The 12,005-nt window shown below is 33.4% G+C and overlaps 1 long non-coding RNA gene and 1 pseudogene across 1 annotated transcript in view; one reads left to right on the top strand and one right to left on the bottom strand.

Moving 5' to 3' along the window:
• LOC136794446 (uncharacterized) overlaps positions 1–12,005 on the bottom strand; it is an 821,984-nt gene that overhangs the window by 550,908 nt on the left and 259,071 nt on the right. The gene's annotated exons all lie outside the window — the stretch shown is intronic.
• Positions 1–12,005, top strand: part of LOC131758227 (putative tyrosine carboxypeptidase MATCAP2 pseudogene) — a 71,255-nt pseudogene that overhangs the window by 34,572 nt on the left and 24,678 nt on the right.

Raw genomic sequence — 12,005 nt, 5'->3', positions numbered from 1 at the left:
AGAGTTCCTTGTGCTATACAGTAGATTCTTATTAGTTATCTATTTTATATATAGTAGTGTATATATGTCAATCCCAATCTCCCAATTTCTCCCTCTCCCCACCTTTCCCTCTTAGTAACCATAAGTTTGATTTCTACATCTGTGACTTTCTGTTTTGTAAATAAGTTCATTTGTACCATTTTTTTTTAGATTCTACATATAAGCAATATCATATGTTTATCTTATGCAATCCCACTCCTGGGCACATATCCAGAGAAAACTCTAATTCAAAAATATACATGCACCCCCGGTGTTCATTACAACACTATTTACAATAGCTAAGACATGGAAACAACCTAAACATCCATCAACAGATGAATGGATAAAGAAGATGTAGTACATATATACAATGGAATACTACTCAGTCATAAAAAAGAATGAAATAATGCCATTTGCAGCAACATGGATGTACCTAGAGATGATCATACTAAATGAAGTCAGAAAGAGAAAGACAAATACCATATGATATCACTTATATGTGGAATCTAAAATATGACACAAATGAACTTATCTAAGAAACAGAAACAGACTCTCAGACATATAGAACCAACTTTGGTTGCCAAAGGGGATGGGGGTTGAGAGAGGGATGGACTGGGAATTTGGGATTAGCAGATGCAAAGTATTATACATAGACTGGATAAACAATAAGGTTGTACTGTAGAGCACAGGGACCTATATTCAAAACTCTTTGATAAACCATAATGGAAAAGAATATGAAAAAGACTATATATATATATATATATATGTTTAATGAATCACTTTGCTGTACAGTAGAAATCAAAACATTGTAAATCAACTATACTTCAATAAAATAAATTTAAAAAGAATGCTTTATATGTTTCAGATAAGTTTTTTTTTTTATCAGGTATGTCTTTTGCAAATATTTTTTACCAATCTGTAGCATGTCTTCTCTTTCTCTCTACATTGCCTTTTGCATGATAGAAGTTTTTAATTTTAATGAAATCTAGCTCAATTATTTCTCCCATGGACTGTGCCTCTGTTGTTGTATCTAACAAGTCATCACTATACACAGGTCACCTAGATTTTTTCCTATGTTATCTTCTAGGAATTTTATAGTTTTGCATTTTACATTTTGGTTTATGATCCATTTTGCTAAATTTCTGTGAAGGATGTAAGGTCTGTGTCTAGATTAATTTTTTCTTTTGCACAGGGATGTCCAGTTGTTCCAGGACCATGTGTTGAAAAGACTATCTTCTCTTCATTGTATTGCCTTTTGCTCTTTTTTCAAAGTTCAGTTGACTTTATTTGTGTGGGTCTATGTCTGGATTCTCTATTCTGTTCCATTTATCTCTTTGACTAGTCTCTCACCAATATCACAGTCTTGATTAGTGTGGCTTTATAGTAATTCTAGAAGACAGGTAGTGTCAATTCTCTGACTTTGTTCTTTTGCTTCAATATTATTTGGTTATTCTGGGCCTTCTGTCTCTCCACATAAACTTTAGAATCAGCTTGTCAATATCCATAAAATAACTTCCCTGGGATTTTAATGGAGATTTCATTAAATCTGTACCTCAAGTCAGGAATAACTGACATCTTGACAATATTAGCTCTTGCTATTCCTGAACATAGAATAGCTCTTCATTAATTCCACCCTTTGCTTTATTCCAACAAAGTTTGTAATTTTCCTTATATAGATCTTGTATATATTTTAATAGATTTATACCTTAGTGTTTTGGGTTGGGGGGGCTGTAATGTGAACAGTGGTATTGTGTTTTTAATTTCAAATTCTACATGTTCATTACTGGATTTTGCACTTTTTACTTCTAGTATTTTCATATGTTTCTTCATTTTCAAAATACCCAATAATATAATTATTTTAAAGGTGCCTGAAAACTCCTTTATCTAAACCCTTTTTGAATCTATTTTAATATGTGGTGATCTCCACATTTAATATGTGTTGACGCCTTTAGTCAAGTGTCCTTATTTTCTCTGATATCTGGCGATTTTTAAAGATTTTATATGCTGTATATGAAAAATGTGAGCAAGAATGATAGTAACTTTCTTCTGATACAATGTAATTTTGCCTCTCACAAGCCGTCGGAGGTAGAAGCAATCCAAGATCGCCCTAACCCAGTTTTGATTATGGAGATAAATTTAAGATGTGCATCATTTCTTATGAAAGCTGTACTCCTTCTGATTTACCATAACCCCAAAATTGTAGCATGCTCTTGTCCTAATCTAGACTCTATTTTGTTCACTAGCTTCCATTCAAGTTTCAGTTTTCACTTCTCAGTTTTGTCAGCCTTTCAGAAACCTTTTCAAAATTACCAGATACTCCAAGGGGAAGAATGGTACTAATTGCAACATAATTCTTCACCGCTTTGTCATCTCCTGAATTTGTTCATGTAGATTTATTTTTAAAGGCATTTGTTCATCTTTTACAGTTGTCCTTGTGGAGAAGATTGGTATGAATTACCTAGAAAACCATTACTGTCAGTAGAAACACGTAATTTTTTCTTCATTTTTTTATCCATCAGCCTGTGATATCTCAAAGAAGAATTCTTTATACTTCTCTTTATGTATTTTTATATTGTAATTTCTATACCATTCTCTTGAACACTGTGAACACAAATGATGAGCTCTCTGCAAATGACTGAAAGAATAAAATATTTAAAACACACACAATTTCATTTGCTATTCCCACATGTTTTGAAAATAACATATGATGATTTTTCACTTCTTTACAGAAGTGTATATCAGTTATAGGGAGGACACAAATATTGGCAAAAGTATATGTTCTCCAATTGTTCCTTTTCCTCTATAATAATATAATCAGATTTTAAAGAAATCAACTTTAGTAAATAGGCTCTATGGTTTCTTCAACTGTTATTGGAAAAAGAACATTCTTTTCTGAAGGATAAAGGAAAACGGCATATTTTGGCTATGAATGATTATCTTTTATATATTTGTGTGGTTATGCCTTATTTCACTTATGTTTTAAACTCCAAGTCCCACACCAAAAATAAATGTAAAGCCATTTAATTTAACTTAAATCAAATTAGTCTAAAATATTATTTAGGAAATTGAGGTACAAGGAAAGTATACGAAAATTATATTAAAGCCACCAGAGTTTTAGGATTTAAATTCTAAAAGGTTAGGCAGCAGGTTTTATTTGTGTTTGATAAATCACAACACACATCATTAGGAGAAGGTGAATAAAACACCTGGATTCATGAAAATACGTTTATGTGTTTGAAAGTGTACATAGATAATATCCACATTTTTTAGCCTCCAGTACACTACAATGGAACTAAACAAAAAAGATGAAATATCTCTTCATTCGGGAAAACAAAAGCAAAAACAAAAACAGCCTATAACTTACTTAAAACTTACTTATAACTCTATGAGTTCTGGCTGGATATCTGCTGTATTTCTTTTCACACTATGACTTTTCAGCCAATTCAAAATTTATATGAGAGTAATGTCTAGTTATTAATAATTGAATTTTGCAATTTTATTTCTGCTTATTGACTATAACGTATTCAAAAAAAAGATTTAAGTATTGAGTTTCAAGACACTGAAACATCTTTTCACATACCTGCTTAATTTGTAAGTTTCAAATTAAATAAGAAATAAGAGACATCAAGTTAAGTTGGTATATAAGATTTCACTTTAAAATATCTCGTCTTTTTAAAAAAAGATACTGTGTTGGATCCAAATTTTAAAGAGATTACTCAACTGAATATACATCTCAATGTCCACTAAGAAACAAAAACTCGGACTGAAGAACGGAACTGAACTCTAGTCTGGCAGTAGTTGAGTAGTGGTGGGTTTGTTGTGGTATATGTCTCACCTCTGAAAAACAATAATTGATGTGAGGTTAAGCCTTCCCTCTCACAAAGAAAGTAAAAGAAAACATCTGTTCAACAACTGGATGTCTGGGAATTACGGCTTTGTAAAGTAGGAAGAAAAAGACACAAGGACATGGTGTGGTAGATAGGAACTAACTTACACCTATACCTGGCTATATAAATAAAGTGATAAGTTATCTAATATTGCTGAGGAGTAAGAATCATAAAGCATTATTATAAGATCAGTGTCTGGATTGGGTGTGAGGGAGGGAAATAAACAATCTAACTACTAAACATAAAGAAAAAATAAGAGAAAATAAAATTTCAAGTCATATACATAAGTTCTAGACAAACTAACACACACATATCAGAGAACAGAATATTCCTATCTACAGCATTAGATATGATAGGATCACTTACATTTTTATGCAAATATCTGGTATTGCAATCAGTATCACTGAGCAAGGCAAAAAAAGAAAAAAAAATATGTCTGAATCTCAGAGCAAAACTCATAGTAGAAGCAGACCATGGATGATCCAGATATTTGTTAAAAGGGTTTAAAACAACTACAATTAATATGTTTAAGAAAATAGAGAAAATATGGACAAAGATAATGGAATGGATAACATCAACCAAGAATTAGACTGGAAAAAGAATCAAGTTCATTCTAGAAAGGAAAATAAATATATTAACTAAAATTAAGATTTTGATACATGAGTTTAACAGTAGATTCCCTATAGTACAAGATAGGAAAGTTGAACAGGAAGACAAACTAAAAGCAGAGTAGAAAAAGTAATTTAAAAAAAATCAGAACAGAGCATAAGAGACCTAAGAGATGCCAAGCTGTGAAGCAATCTCCAGGCAACAGTGACTACTTGGCTGCTAGGTTGGTTTGTCACAATTCCATACATTCAGCCACTAAGGAAACAATAAGCCCGTATGTATTTATACAGTTAATTACTTAAAGAGATAGCATACAAAAGATCAGCATGTTATCAGCTCCTTATGTCCCTTGTTCAATTAAATGACTCTAAAGTGAGAGAGCCAGATGACAGATGGCACAAACAATGGGTTGCCCTGTAATAGAGAATACTTTCTAAGCTGCAAGTAAGTGTCTTTATAGTCCTCAGCTATAACCAAATGGGTACAAAATGGGAAAATCCAACTGGAACCATGAAGGTAGATGATGAGCTGCCTTGTGGCAGCCTCCTGCAAGATAGGGGGCCATCTGAAAATTAATGTTAGTTGAGAAGTGACCTTGTGACAGCTCCTCACAAGACTGCCTGTCTTTCTGTATTCCAGGAGAGGATCACGTGGTGGTCTGTCAAGATGGGTCAGACTGTGGTCGAACCTTCCTTCTGTATCTAGTGTGGAACATGCAAAATTTCCAGAAAGCCATGATGCAGCTGTTCCTCCTCACAGCACACAAGGAAAAGTTCTTACATACATGCAAATGAAGTTCCAGAGAAAGAGGATAGGGATAATGAAGAAGAAATATGGTATATGTTATTAATTGAGAATTTCCCAAAAGTGTTGTAAGTCATCAATCAATGTCAGAAGAAACTCTGTGAATTACAAACAGGAAAAGACACATAGGAAAGCACAACTATGCTTATTAGAGTTAAATTGATACAAACCAAATATGAAGAGAAAATACTGATAGCAACCAGAGGAAGAGACATGTTTCCTTCAGAAATCACCAATAAAACTGACAGCCAACATCATAAAACAATGGAAGTCAGAATACAATTGAATGCCATAGTGTTAAAAGATAATAAATGCCGAGGCAGAATTCTATTCCAGATTTTTTAAAAAGTGATACAATTATTTAATAAAATAAATATACAAAGAATTTATTACTGCACATCCACAATAAAATTTTTATTTGAAACCTAATGGGCATATTTTATGTAGTATAGTGTATAATACCACAAAGCAATATTGAAATAAAGGAAGGAACAAAAAGCAATTAAAAAGGTAAGTATATGGGCCATAATATTGGGTATACATTACACTATACTTTATGTTGGCTACCATGTAATATATGTAGAATCAAAATGTAATAATACAACAGGCCATCTAAGATTCTAGTATTTTCAAGAATGCAGCAAAGTATTTATACTATCATAATATGTCAAAATTATATAACATGCATGTTAACCACAAAAATTATAGTAAAAATGTGAAATTAAGATAGTATTAAGGGCTTCCCTGGTGGTGAAGTGCCCTGGTCCGGGAAGATCCCACATGCTGCAGAGAGGCTAGGCCCGTGAGCCACGGCCACTGAGCCTGTGCGTCTGGAGCCTGTGCTCCGCAATGGGAGAGGCCACAACAGTGAGAGGCCCGCGTACAGCAAAAAAAAAAAAAAAAAAAAAAAAAAAAAAGATAGTATTAAGATGTAATAACAAAAATGAGTAGGTAATTATACATCAGGACCTATAAAAGAGGAAATAAACAATCTGGCATAACCGAATTACAGGAAAAACATTCAATTATAAATGCTGGAAATAAAAGTAATAAATATTGAAATAAAAATGACTCAGTTGAGAGCATAAATCCTTTACTGGATAGTGAAAAAGAGTTGTGAAATGGAAGATAGTTTCCAAAACACTGCACTGAGAAATAATGAGTAAGTGAAATAGATGATAAAATGACTTGATAGAACATACAGCAGTTGCAATTGGCAAAGAAATATCTGATTACTCAATATTTTAAAATTATTCAAAACTGAAATAATTATGCACATATATACATATATATGTTTGTATATATAGATGAATGTGTGTGTATGCCTGCTATGCTAAGAAGTCTAAATAAATATGAACCTTCTGTGGACAGGTAATAATTGAAACTTCACCATATGAATTATAAAACATAACCTTTACCAGAGAGAAAAGAGATTGATTAAAATGAATGAAGTTTCTTATAAACATCAATAAAAACTAGGATAAAATAAATGATACTGGACATGAAGATAAAATAATGTACTCATATTATTTACCATAAAAGAAAACAAAATATTGCCATTTAGATGCCAATGACTGTAATCTCACAGACATTAAATATATAAAAATATGTTAGAATAAATTGAATACAATATTTAAAATGTATATATTATATATAATTCTATAGTATTTAAATATATACTATATATAGAGTATGAATTTTTATGAATAGTAGTATAAAAACATGCACATGAATGGTACCTGTCAACTCGAGATTTTTTCAAATTTCTTTTCTCCATCTACTACTCCTAATAGATGGAGAAAAGAAACTTGAAATATGTCAGACATACAGAGAGAAACATTCAAATTTACCTTTTGTTTTTGTTACATGAAAATAAAACAAAATATTAGTATTGGGCATTTCTTATCCCTGATCTTTTCTTTATGCTATAAATACTTCATAAAAATATTTTTAAATAAATGATATTTCCATAGAATTTAAGTTTTTCCTATGGATTGTAAAGTATATCATCAATTAGTAACATGAAATGGAAACACTCTATATTAAATATGCCCACTGAATGATATTCCAATTTCAGAAAGATTGAAATATGAAAAAATAAATATGCTTAGAATCTTAGAAACATAACAGTTCACTAATTTGACTGCATTTGCAATAGTCTCAATGAATGAGGTATTTTTTGCTTAATAGGAATTAAAGAATAATGTATTGCCTTTCACATGAAGGTGTTTGTTATTGAGGAATATTTATTTGTTTCACTCTTATGTCAGTTGTCTCAGCAGAAATATTTTATCTTATCTCCCAATAATAACTTATATTTGCACAATGTAAACAACATCCTACTTCCTCATTTTGTAATATGAATCAAAAAGCTTTGCATTCTCATTTCAATTCTGGAATTTGCTTATCTTAGCAAAAAAATCAATTATTGAGCAACTCCTTGCAGTCACCTATGGTTTTACAGGTAAACATTAACTAAGAAAGAATTCCAGGAGTGTACCAACAGACAGGGGGAGTCCTTGACCTGTTAAACTTAGCTATGGGATTCCTCAGATAATGTATTCTACCGGTAGCAGCCCCAGGTAAATTCAAGAGACTAATTTGGTTCCTTTTCAAATTGCATTCAATCAATGACCCAGTCCATTTGGAAAATCAATATCCACAACTATCACCTTTGAAGAACCACATTATTCAGTAAAACCTAATTATCATAAATACTTGCTCTATTACAACAGCTCTCTACTATTGTGTTAAAATTATGAAATAAGATTGTCCTGACATTTTTAGTGAGTGAAATTGTAACAGCAACAGGAAATTAGCTTTCTGTACTATAATATGCTATTACTTTTTTGTATTGTGATTCTTTTTCTAGTTTGGAAATTTTTTCAAAATTAGTCTGAAACTGTACTAATCATCAACTCTGTTAACTTTCTGAATTCATAAAAAAATGATTGAAAAAAGGACTGAAAATCTTCTCACTGGTCTTGAAAACTACTGCAAAACAGCTACAAATTAAAAAGTAATTTAAAGCAAAATTACATATGCAGCTATTTATAAGATACTTTCAAATCCAAATGGAATAAGCTTACATCAAAGAACTGAGTAAACTAGAAAACAGAACATATATGAAATAAAAAAGAATCAATTACTATTGTAAATAATCCTCCGACTGTATTTTCAGCTGTGAACATTTCAACAGCCTGTGTGATATCCCTGATTTGAGTAACTATGCCCAGGTTGGATCAAAGGAACCCTAGGTTCTCTGAAGCACATAGGAGTTATTGTCTGACAATGACTTTGTACAGTATAGTCAGTGTAATATAGAGATTGATTCAGAATTGAGGAAACTGCCCTGGAGATTGCTAGTGATGTAAGACACCCTGACTGGAGAGTTCAGTAGATTTTACATAAGAAGCGTAACAGAGAAATGAGATAGTAGCTGAAGACTGACACTGGGGCTTCCCTGGTGGCGCAGTGGTTGAGAGTCCTCCTGCCAATGCAGGGGACACAGGTTTGTGCCCCGGTCTGGGAAGATCCCACGTGCCGCGGAGCAGCTGGGTGCGTGAGCCATGGCTGCTGGGCCTGCGCGTCCAGAGCCTGTGCTCCGCAACGGGAGAGGCCACAACAGTGAGAGGCCCACATACCACCAAAAAAAAAAAAAAAAAAAAAAAAAAAAAAGACTGACACTGGATCAAAGACAATTTGCATTATTTCTGCCTTTTAATTTGATATTTATATATCTTATATGACATATTAATATGCTCATGGAAATGATCCCAAAACACAGAAGAAATTGATGATCCTGGGGAGAAAAACAGTGTGTAGTAAAAGATTAACTTTGAACATAGAAAGATTTGGCCCTTTGCCCCCACTTCCTGCAAGGGAACCTTTTAGCCCATGGAATGTCCTGCCCAATAGGAGTGTTTTTGCTTACCTGGAGGTTTGGAGCCATAGGAGGTAATTTATGTTAGCAATGCGATTTATGTGTGGGAGCTTGGGATACATGATACCAGCATGACCACTGTAGGGGCTGGAGAGTAGGATCAACCGCGTGGCTGTTTAGCCATGTCTGTGTGACCAACTCCCAATACAAACTCTGAACACAAGACTCCGGTGAGATTCCCTTGTTGGCAATACTGTGTGTGTTATTACATGCCATTACTGAGACAAATAGTACTGTCCACAGAAGTCCACTGGGACAAGACAACTGGAAGCTTTGCAAATGATCTTTTCTGTACCCTGCTGTATGTACCTCTTCCCTTTGTTGATTTTCATCTGTATCCCTTCACTGTAATAAACCATAACCATGAGTATAACAACTTTTCTGAGTTCTAAGAATTGTTCTAGAAAATTATTGAGTCTGAGGGCAGTCTTGAGGACCTCCAGAATGAGCAGTCCAGCTCCTGGCCAAAAATCCCTGCGTGAATTTTCAGCCTCAACCATAGGCAAGTACAAAGGCTTTACGTGGCAGGCCTCATAGCAGAAAACTGCTGTCTCTTCACCAGATTTGATGCATAGCCAATGCATTGCACTCTCTGAAGGAGTTACAGTCAGGGACTCAAGACCCTCTGGCTGGCATCCTCTTTTGTAATTTGCATTCCCAGCCCAGGCACTTGCATTTGGAAGTTTCCTTATAGGGAAATCCTGAAGACACCGTTCCCTACTCTGACACAGTACCTAGTTCTTTTCTACTCCTAGCCCTCCCCTTTTTGCCTTCTGCTAGCCCCCCAGTTATTAAAATTCCAAGAGCCTTTATTTCAGGGCTCCCTCAGCATTGATATATGACCACCATACCTGTCTGATCCAACCCGATTGGCACTCCATTCCAAGGGTAAAATCGGAAAAGGAGGGAGTTGATGCAGGCTCTAGTTTTAGCCTTTTACTTATACTAGCATAGTAAGTGATTAAGGCTTGATGGTTACTTCCATTTTGGCACATGGCTTGAATTGGCTACTTTGACACCTGGCAGCTCCCTTCAGCTCTGCTGAGCTCTTGACCCTAGTCAATTCACAGAACTCTGAAGGCTACAGAGAGAGAACTGGGTTGGCTGAAATTAACCCAGTGGTTGGAGATGAGAACATCTTGGAGCTCACTGTGATTAAACACTCTGAGGTGGCTGCTCTTTTCAGAAACTGGAGATAATATAGCTAATTCTGTGTTAGTTCTTACTTTCTAAATGTTATCACCCTTATTCTTTGTTTCCCCCCATCTCATCTTCTAGGACTTCCAGTTCCATGTTAAGTGAAACACAGCAGAAACGTTTTAATAAGAATACTTCTAAAATTTCACCAATAAGTGTTGTCTATTACAGGTTTTTGATAGATTCTCCACATCGGACTAAGATGTTTCTTTTACTGCCAGCTTCCTGAGGGATTTCTTTAGAGGGAAATGTTTGAATTTTATCTAATGACCTTTTAGCCTTTATTAATAGATCCTATCATTTATATTCTTTACTTACAAAGCAAATTTATTAACACATTTTCTAATTTTGAATCCTGCTTTCATTCTGGAGTAACATTGTGTTTTTCCTTACACTGCTAGATTTTCTTTGCTAATAATTTAGCATTTCTTTTGTACATTCATATTTAGTTTGTTCTGTAGTTTTATTTTTCTGTTATTTCTGCCATGATTTTGTGTCAGAATTAGACTAACCCCACAAAATTAATATGAAAGCTTTCCTATTGTTCCCATTCTCCAGGAGAATTTACATAACATTGAAAGTATCTGTTATTAATGGTTTGTTATGTCACCTGAAAATTCAAGACCTAACAACTATTTTAGGAATAAAAATTTAAATATGGAGTTTCATTTGATAATTGTCTTTGTATATTCTTTTGACCCATTTCATTGACAATATTATTTTAGGACATGATACTTTACCTCTAGTTATTTTTCAAAATTGTTGACATAAAACTGAGCATAATGGTCCCATCATTTTTTTAAGGCTAAATAAATTGAATTATTTCACATTTGTCCATTTTGACAAAAATGGATAAAACAATTGGAAAAGAGAAAAGGAGACATTTTTAATCCAACATTTTCTCTCACCACTTTCATCTTTGTTAACTGTGAGTTTAGTACAATAATCAAATATCTAGCTATTTGTGGAAACTTCGGAAAAAAAAACTTCTTCCATGTAAAATGCATGTCAGGTCTTATTTTATGACTATTACTTCAGTGATACTACAGCCTTTAAAAAATTGAAATTATATAAAAGTTACAAAGAAAATCATCAAAAAATCTTAGATATAATACCCATGCTCAAAACATTTTAAATGTGGTGATTTTGGAAAGTTTCTGCATTCTCCCTTAACCACTATGTCATGAAGAACTATTGAACCATCTTTTGCTAAGTCTGAAATGCTTCTCTGTGGTGGAGTAACAACATTCCAGCACTTTGTTACTCATTCTGTTTTTCTGGTAGTTAATACAGTTAGCAGGTGGTGATAATTAAAATGCAGAAGTAAGCAGATGAATATCTCTACTGAGTCCAAGTCAAGAAGATAATGAAAGATTAAGAAAAAATTTCTTGTCACTACCTGAATTATCTCCACTTCAGCTGAAGCCATTTTATCTTTTGTGTATTGAGATATACTGACAAAAAACCAACAAAATTTTAAGAACACATTAAATTTCTTCTTAAATCTTCATATAAAAAATTTCCCTAAGGTAACCAATTCCAGTTTC

The sequence above is a fragment of the Kogia breviceps genome, chromosome 6 (assembly GCF_026419965.1).
Source record: "Kogia breviceps isolate mKogBre1 chromosome 6, mKogBre1 haplotype 1, whole genome shotgun sequence".
NCBI lineage: Eukaryota > Metazoa > Chordata > Mammalia > Artiodactyla > Physeteridae > Kogia > Kogia breviceps.
Note: the sequence above shows the minus strand (reverse complement) of the source record. Positions and strands in the feature narration are given on the sequence as shown.